Below are 10,456 nucleotides of genomic sequence, written 5' to 3' on the forward strand. Positions count from 1 at the left end.
ACACACACACACACACACACACACACACACACACACACACACACACACACACACACACATACTTGTAAAACCTTCCAACCGGGGAAATGTGTTCTAAACCTACCAACCGGGGACCACCATTTCCACATATTCTAGAAAGCTGAAAGTGATAAAAAACAGACAAGTGTCGAACCTAAAATACGATTTTGACATAACAATTATGATAAATAGGGTAATAAATCAAAGAAAATTTTACATGCACACCGGGGAATTATGTGCGTACCAATTGAGGAACTGCGATGTGTGCCAACTGGGGAACGGTGTATACCAACAGGGGTACTAAGTGCGTACCAACTGTGGAACTTCAATGTGTACCAACAGGGGAATGGTGTATACCAACAGGGGAATTTAGTGCGTTCCAACTGTGGCACTTCAATGTGTTCCAACTGGGGAACGGTGTATACCAACAGGGGTACTATGTGCGTACTAACCGTGGAACTTTAATGTGTGCCAACAGGGGAATTGTGTTAACCAAGAGAGGAACTTAAGCGCGCTATCCCTGTGGAACTTCAATAATGTCCAACGGGGAACTTGCGTTTACCAACAGGGGTAATTGTGTGTAATCATGGTACCGTTGTTGATAGGACAATGGCGTGCACGTTCATGGATAATATTTAAGTTAGTACAAAAATTGAAAAGAATATGTATGAAACAATATTTAAATTAAATATGTTTATTATATGACCTTATATAAGTTCTGCAAAAATGCCTCATTTGATTGACTCAAATATTATTCACATCAAAATAAGCATACGAGACATAACGCAAATCAAACAATACATTTATGACTTTATTAGCTATAAGCCGACTACAAACATGCAAGTGCTGCATTATACCATATCAATCATGGTGAATTAATCAACAAATGAATACAATTCGTTCTTAAAACTAAAAAATAATGTTTTTGTTTTAGGCCACGCTATTTGTCAAACCGAATGAAGGAGAGGGGGAGGCGGCTTATTTGTTTAATTCCTTTTTTTCCATCAGAAAAAAATATTCACGATGTTCACGTACTATGAAGTTTTTTATCCTAAAAGTAGAACTGCCCATAAGCATGTAGATTGAGTAGTGTAAATTTACTTTGTCCTTATTCTGACATTATAAAATAACTCATGCATTTAATCCCCTGAAACAGGTAAACATCAGAAAATTCATTCACACGCAGGGCAACTTCCACTTCACTTAAATTGTCTTAAATACATTTATTGCATTTTCAAAAATAATAAAATCTGTAACTTTAAACAATCATGAACGTTTCACAACGAATGTGGCGAGGCCTGAGAAACAAAATAGTTTAGTAAACTAGCAAAACGACTTGATAACAATGCATTTTGATGCGCCAGTGACTTAGTCTACGGCGGTAGGTCAATCTGAATAATGATCAGTATTTATTGATATAATATATGAATTCCAACTCTACAACTGTGATACCATTACACATGTGCTGTATTAAAAAAATACAGTATGTATGCACTTGTTTGAGTAGAGAATGCCAAAAACGGGTTAACGTTAATAATGAACTTACATTAAATTCTACCTGTCGAAATAACAGATTATATTTTAAGGAAAATAGTCACTGGCAATCGCTTAGTTTTCCCTTGCAAACCAAACACCTTTTTTCAAGATTTGAATTCACGTATTTTGTTCAAACTACCTTTATGTAAACCAACTTATGTACCTAATTTTTGCATAAAATATAATAGAAAGAGTGTATTTTAAGCACTGAAAAATTATGCCGATGTGTCAACCATATATTATTTGTTGAAAACAATATAAAAGTTATAATTAATGTTGTTATACACGTATAATCATCGCTGACTTTGACAGCATTATCATTTTATAAAAACACTAATAATTAAATATGTACCAAAGCAAACACTTATCAAACACGTAGTTTAATATCATTTTGCATCACTTACATTATAGTATATATACTTACTGGGGAGTGCACATGTGAATCAATTGTTAGACCCTTGTTGGTGCCAACTTAAAAATAATATGTACCAACAGGGAAATTATAACAGTGTGACTCAATTCTGAAAATAAACATACCAATTATATACACAAAGCAAATATGTGAATTGATAGTTAATGTGAATATCTACACGCAAAACAAATGCACAAAAGTCTGTGTAGGAAATTATTGTAATATTTAACAACTATTTAATCAATTCTAGTGCGATATTTACGCAATAATTTACATATTGGTAAATTTTTACTTTAAAATAACTATTTAGTACTCAACTGCAAGTCAGACACCTGTCATTCAAAACAAATTTGGTAAAATTGACAAAATATTCATTTGTATTCTTCACATTGTAGCAGTAGTTTAGCAGTAGTTTTTTTTATGTTATTTACATTTATCTTATTATATCTAAAAGTGTTTGTTTGTTATGCTTGAACAAAATGTTTGTTTCCATTTATCCGACTGAATTTTTTTGTGCCTTCTCTGAACGTTTAGCCTTCTAGATTGATTTGTTATCATGTTTGCTATATTCATTCATATTCACCAAGTTTGGGGTAAAAAATAACTCGTATAGTGAGTAACTCGTAGAAACTCGTAATAGAAAGTACAAAGAAACACTCTTTGGCCGAACTATATACCAATCCTAATTTGTTCGGCGATATGATTATGAACAAATATCGTTTTTGACTGAACCGTATTAATAAAACATTCAAATACAATAAGCACACATATATCGTTTTCGAAAAGAGTATATAGAACAAGAAAACACACAAAACACATGTGGCAACTTCATCCTTTAACGTATTTTCCTAAACGTGCATTATATGTGTTATATTTTTTTAAGTTAAAAGTCCCCGTCTCTTTTTTGTTTCAATTAAATTTATGCAAAAGTCTTTGACATTTTTCCAACTTCTGTTGTGAAGGTCATTCTCACTTTCAATACATGCAAGTAATGATTTTTTCCCTGGTAATTTACCAATTATCAAAAAACGATCTAAGTGTCTGTGAACAGCTCCTGTTTTCGTCTTCACTCCGTTGCTTTTTGGCTGCTTGTTTTGTTCTCCTGGTATTTGAAGTACCCTTTTCTGTACATGGATAATAAAACACCATATGACGTCGCTAACTGCACGTGTAAGATATCCATATTAAATATATATACTTCAGTACAATTTTTCATAGCAAAATTACGACAAAAGCGTCCAGGTACTTACGGCACCTGATAATGACATCAATGTCACACGACAAATTTGGAAACATTATTTTGCCTAATGAATCAAACAATTACATGAAAGCAAATCATGTTCTAAGAAACATAAGAAACTTGGAGATACATAACTTAAATGCATTCACATGTGTATGCATACCTTTGTCTGTTATTTTTGGTTGACTGGTGCTGGGAAGCAGAGTTTCAAGGTCTTCAGTATTTTCATTTTCTGATAATTCAGAAGAATATTGTTCATCTGTCGTGTAAATCACAAGATCAAAAAATATATATAGTTTATAATATAACAATGATGGAAACAACCGAAGCACACCAAATAAATATGCAGTTAGTGAATTGAAATTGAAAATTTAGAAGTAGCCAATGTAAACCTTACTGAGCACAAAATGAGTGTAGACTTTAAATTCCGCCTTACCTGGTCGTCTCCAATAAAAAAGAATTGCCTTGCATAACACAAGTATATTTCAGAAAATGTTTGTAATTCTTTTTATCACTTTAGGTAATCAAGTTCGGTAATGAGCCCATTATTAACATTAAGTTTACTGTATGAATTTAACACTAAAAATGCGACATACCTACAATACATTCGTCGTCCACATCAATATCGTCTAGCGAATTGACAGAATTTCTGGTAATTTGTCCACTTTCCATCATCATGAGCAGCTTGCTGACTTTGGCAACCTGCATGGTTCCATCTGGTTATCTGTAGAATTATCTATGTACCCGAATGTCGTGACCAAGAAATTTAGCTAGAATGTCTATTTCATTTTCAGACAAGTTAAAAAGCCTAGTCATTGTGGCAATATGTTTCCTTAACTTTGTAGAACGAAGCCTTTTCGGATGTTCAGCTCCACAGTCAATTGCAATTGAACGTAATACATCTGTCCCACGAATATGCGATGATGCAGATTTTGTTGGGAAAAGATATTTACAATTTAAACAGTTTGTTAGAGAATTTCTGCTGCGTATGAGCAGGTCGATAATTTCTTTCACCTGTCTTGGAAACAGTACTGCAGCTATTCGACCTCGTTTTGCAATAATCTCTGCACGGTAAAAATAACGGCACAGGTTTTTTTCCAGTTTTGTTAAACATCAATCTAATTCTCCATCGTCATTTGTCAATTTGTTTTTTTAATATTCTTCGACTGTCATTTTTGACACATCGTCTGATCGTTTCGATTAAACACAAGCAGATTTCAGACAACTTATGCCATGCTTGCCTTTTCTCGCAATCACTTGCTGATTCTTGTAAGGTATTTGCATGTGTTTCTGCTTCATGTCGTAAGTATTCAGACATTATTTTGACATCATTTGCCAATGGCAACAGTTCTTTCTGACTGTTCTGCTTAGCCTCATGAAGTGTTCTTAGGGCATTGGAAGACACGTCATCCGTCCAATTAATTTCAAATAGTTTGGAAAGCTCCTCAGCCCTTGTTTGCAGATCCTGGTTGTTTGTTTCGATTCCTTTCGAAATTAGAATTTTTAGACATTTCTGAAGCGTTGTGCCAATCTTTAAGGCTAATGATGGTGTAGCATAAGTATTGGTGTTTCCGTCGAAGCCTGCAACGTTTTTGCAAGATTGTGTAATAAATTTGAAAGCATCTGAATACATGAAATTCTCCAAAGACTTTTCAACATTGCCTGGACAAGATCGCATGTCTTTCAGCAATCTACCAACTTCTCTTAACTTCTGTCTAATATAATTGTGTTGCTCTTCATCATGGCCCCTTTTTGTACATAGTTTTTCACCGAATGCAAGGATTGTATTATCACTTTTGACTTTGCGACTTATTTCGTCGTTTCTCATGGACTCGATTACTCGTCTTAAAATAGTGCTTCCTTCTTTTGATTTTGGTAATAGCAGGCTGCTCTCTAAAGCGAGTCGTTTTCTTGATCACGCCGAATTGTAAACTTACATTTTTGAGTGTGCCTCCACAGGATTTTCTTCGGGTAATACCCGTAACAGTAAGGACAAGGTCCATACTCGTCTGCAGCTACGCGTTGATTGTGACTTTGTCTGTATGACACAAACAGCTGTCCTTGGCCATCTCGCAATACTTTAACATTATGGAGATGGTTCCCTACGTTCCTTATTTTTTCATACATTTTTTTATTTTCTGCTGAATTTTCCGTATTTAATAGATCTTTCACATCTTGCCCATCTTTATGCTGCAAAAGCAAATGTTTTTTTTTAGTTTTATTTGAGCCTTTTCGCAAAACATGCAATAAAATCTCTTATCGTAATGTCTGTATTCACTGTTATTTGTTTGAGCGATGGTGATGTTGGTTTTGTGTGCCTCTGCGGATGATTCGTCACGTGCACGAGATTGCAAGGATTCAACAGGAGGTAGTGTTGACGCTGTCTTCTTTTGAAATCTTTGAATGTTTGGTATGAGTTCGACAACTATCGACTCATCTGACGATGCATCGCCTTCTTCCGGAATATAGTCTTTGTCATTGTCACTATCCTGTAAAATAAAGTTGTTTCCTGTGTGTGAGATCATATAAAAATATGAAAATATCACAACATCATAATTTGTTGTTGGTGAACTACATCCATAAAAATGTGTAAGTGTAACATAACACTTACCAGAATGCATGTCTTAATTACAGTTCGATACTAGAGCTTGAAAAAAATCGGAACTATATATAATCTTAGATAAAATGTTTAAATGTGTGTACTGTATTGCAATCACAAAATCGTTATAAGTTTACGTACATCGATATCCGATGATTCACTGTTCAACATATTTTCTGCTGCATCTTGTGAATTGTACTCGTGTGCAGTGTCGCTATGTTTTTTAGTTTCGGTACTCTGCAACACAATTCAATGAGACAATAATAGAGTAAGATTCATACATCCACGTTACTTAGTATCAGTTGAAATTGCAATTCTTTAGTAGCAGCATTTTCAATTGATATCATCACTCATGTGGCTTTTTATTAAGATGTAGAAAATCTAAGTGACATGAGAATTTTGTGTAAATGTTTGCAACCGATGGTATAATACAAGTTTAATTCACCTTCGTCCAAAATAGTTTACTTTTGCTTATCTTACATCACATGTTTTATTTTTTGCCGTTCACTGTCATTGGGGAAGATTTGAAACAGATTGATAGCTTGTTTTGTCGACATAATAACAAACTGAAAAACACCCATAAAACATTTTTAAAGGTTGCATTTAAATGATCAATTTCAACAAAACGGTGTTTTTTTTCAACAAAACGGTTTCAAATTTAACATATCTTTGATTATTTATCTTGAACGTATCAAGCTTGTTTAAAGATTGGCTAAATACACCGACGTAGCAAGTCTTAACATATACCAGGTTGTTCCAAACATGTTATCAAAGTTCGAAAAAGTATACAAGGAATATTTTTTTACAGATACTAATAAGACGAAATGTATGCACGGTTAAATGAAAGGTATTGTACTTCTCTGGACAAATGTGTTGGAAGAAAAAAGAACTGGTGAACGGACTGTGGTTCACGGTGAATCATGTATGTATTGTGCGGTGGTTGGTGTAAAATGAACTATCTTTTCTTACCCATGTCAGAATGTATCGTATAGCAAAATATCGAGTAGACGCTATTGTTTTTTTGTCGTTAAGATGAAATATCAACCAATGACCATATGTAACACGCAAGTTAAATTTCTTAATGTCTCAGAGTTTCATACACAGTAATTGGCAGCGTATAAGTCTTACACTGAAAATTAAAATTAATGATATTACACTTCTTGGATAAGCGATAATTAACGTTTTTGTGATTATGATGAAGTCGATGTTTATAAACTACAGTGGTTAATACACATGCGCACCAGTTTCATTGACAGGTGTAAATTCTAAATTCTTTGTGTATATGAAGATTTTGAAAGACAAGTAGTTCAAAGTCACTACAACTGGTAAACAATATTTTATTCTTTTAAAATTCGCATAACATGTTAATATAATGATCATCGACGTACGTGTTATGTTAAGCCCAAATACCAATTAGCATCACCCGGAATAAATATTGGCACAATATAATTTAAGGCAAAATTACGCCTATTTCACTGAAGACTAAACCAAACCAGAAAATACGCCTTAGTAGCTTCGACATAGTGAAATATTACAAACCGTCTCATCGACTTCTTCCGTGTGTACGGATGTTGTTTGTCCTGGTTCCTGGCTGTCCGTAGATCTTGTAGTCATTGTGTTTCCTATTCACAACAACAATAAAAAATGGTATAACACATAATCTAGTCAGAGTTAAAAAGTTCGTTATTCATAAAACCATTTAGTACAACACATTGACATTAATTCCTTGTACACAAATAACATTAATTTCATGATATACATAATATGTATTTAGGCATGTGTAGTAATAACAAAATCACTAAGGAGCCATAATTCTTACAAAATGCTGTTTACAGTAGTCTGCTCTTGTTTATAGATTGGGGTCATGTTGGTAAAGAAGTACGCAAAATATAAAAGCAATATGTCAAGGGACATAGAAAATATTTGAGGTGGTACGTAAACTGTAACAAAGATTTATCAATAATATGCATATTTTAAGTTGAAAAACGGGGCCATAATTCTTACAAAATGCTTGTTACAGTTGACTGCTCTTGTTTATAGATTGGGGTCATGTTGGTAAAGAAGTATGCAAAATATAAAAGCAATATGTCAAGGGACATAGAAAATATTTGAGGTGGTACGTAAACTTTAACATAGATTTATCAATAATATGCATATTTTAAGTGGAAAAAAGTGACCATAATTCTTACAAGATGCTTGTTACAGTTGTCTGCTCTTGTTTATAGATTGGGGTCATGTTGGTAAAGAAGTATGCAAAATATAAAAGCAATATGTCAAGGGACATAGACAATATTTGAGGTGGTACGCAAACTTTAACATTCCAACGCTCACGCTAACGCTCATGCTAACGCCGACGCCGGGGTGAGTAGGATAGCTCCACTGTATATATATAGTCGAGCTAAAAACTGCCTCGAGCTCTACTTTGTTTAACGTATATTTATAAAATATATTCTTGAAATATGTACCGTAAAACAAGCTTTGTAATCAAATGATATTTATATAAATCGATCTTTAGAATTCGTCTTCCAGTATTACTTTAACGTTTACATAAAAGCGCTTTTTAATAGTAATTAAAAATTATAAACATAATTAAAAAACTTACCTTAGTTTAATGCGTTTGCTCGCTCGAAACTCCATTTTTCCAACTGACTTTCACTAAATGATATAAATACCGAGTGTATGATTTTTAAACAGCGCAACCGGGGAACTGTTATAAGCCTGGATACACGCTCGATTGTAATATGGTGAAGATTTGTGTATATTTTGTGCATGCCACAAACCCGCTAATCGGGGAAGGCGTTGGATTTCTAATTTAAATTGACAGTTTGGTATTTCATTCACGTAGATTAGAGATTTTCGCCTAAAACCAACCGGGGAATTCCCCGGTTGGTAGGTGTTCCCCGGTTTGTTGGTGTGTATTCATACGATTTTCCCCGGTTGGTAGGTTTACAACACACACACACACACACACACACACACACACACACACACACACACACACACACACACACACACACACACACACACACACACACACACACACACACACACACACACACACACACACACACACACACACACACACACACACACACACACACACACACACACACACACACACACACACACACACACACACACACACACACACACACACACACACACACACACACACACACACACACACACACACACACACACACACACACACACACACACACACACACACACACACACACACACACACACACACACACACACACACACACACACACACACACACACACACACACACACACACACACACACACACACACACACACACACACACACACACACACACACACGTTTAAAGCGCTTTTTATTCGGCGTAGCTGTATACGCCAGCTTTTTACCTTACCTGACCTTTGTAACAGTCCAATAAAATTCAAATAAAATTTCCCGCGGCTAGTTCAGAATGAATACACTTCACTTATCCCATAGGCTGATTTGAGCATACCACCAGAACATTGGAAACATGTCCGCGTCTTTGTAACACTGTTTTACTGCGTGCTCAGCGTGAAACAATTTTATCTCTAATAAAAAAGCTTTATAGATAGAACAGTTTAACACTCAATCTCGGCATCAATATACTAGTAGTTTGTGCGGTGCACCTTTTATTTTCAGAGGCAACGGCGTTTGTACTTAACGGCTATGTTCTCATATTTAGCACTTACTTCCAAATTCCTGTCAACATGTTAACATGTAAAAGTATACAGAGCAGTGGAAGCGTGGCCTCACTTTATGCATTGCATTTCAACCCGCGAGGTATCAGAGTTTATTTACAGGTCATCGCTGCGTCTCCGAAGACGCTTATGTGCTGACCTGAGTTCGCGGCCAGTAACGTTATATGATATAGACGCTATCCGTGAACTACTGAACTAGGTGAACTGGGATTTTCTTTTTAGACCAGAAAGATATTTAACGATATAAGTATGGTATGTCAATTATAGATTCTTAATGTGTTTTCAACAATAGCATGATAAATATTATTTTTAATTAATTTAACAAGAATTATTCCACCATATTTACTAATGTATTAAGCATGAGCGCGATGATTCTCGATACTGTTTATAATCGAATCAAGTAGCAATGCCCGACAAACCACTAAAAAAGGTTTGTTCGAAAAACGCGCGTATAAATATTTAAAATATGTACGGATACTTCGCGTGTGGCCGGTTGACTCATATGTTTTAATTTCACTTCCATTCTTCTTTTTGTTTTCTGTTTGTATCAATAGGTTTATGACCAGCAATATATATGTAATAATGTAAAATAAGGCGCGAAAACTCCGCGTAATATCCCCTACTGCGTGTGATGCAGCTAAGCATTGCACAGTAAAAGACATACGCTATCCTTGATCTCATTTATTGAGCTCTTTACCTTTCACAAACTCCAACCACAATCAACGCCGTATATCTTTTTTAAAGATATTTCTTGTCCTTCTGTGAGAATGACCGTTTTTCACAGTTTTTGGGAAATCTGCGACGCAAAATTTTTCACCATATCAAGAAGTTCGGGAGTAAATTTTCACAATTTTACAAAGTTCGCGACTCGTTTTTTCACAAAACGGGGTGGCCAAGGCAGCATCACAAAAACGGGAAAATGCACT

At 35.0% G+C, this 10,456-nt stretch overlaps 1 long non-coding RNA gene across 1 annotated transcript; it reads right to left on the bottom strand.

Annotated features, from left to right (window-relative positions):
* Window positions 1–519: 519 nt before the first annotated feature.
* On the bottom strand, window positions 520–7,429 carry LOC127838490 (uncharacterized). Its single transcript, XR_008029829.1, has 5 exons — window positions 7,345–7,429; window positions 5,947–6,042; window positions 3,803–5,695; window positions 3,370–3,465; window positions 520–3,090 (listed from the first exon to the last, which is right to left on the bottom strand). It is a non-coding gene; the product is annotated as an uncharacterized LOC127838490 (long non-coding RNA).
* Window positions 7,430–10,456: the final 3,027 nt, after the last annotated feature.

This window comes from Dreissena polymorpha, chromosome 7, assembly GCF_020536995.1.
Source record: "Dreissena polymorpha isolate Duluth1 chromosome 7, UMN_Dpol_1.0, whole genome shotgun sequence".
NCBI lineage: Eukaryota > Metazoa > Mollusca > Bivalvia > Myida > Dreissenidae > Dreissena > Dreissena polymorpha.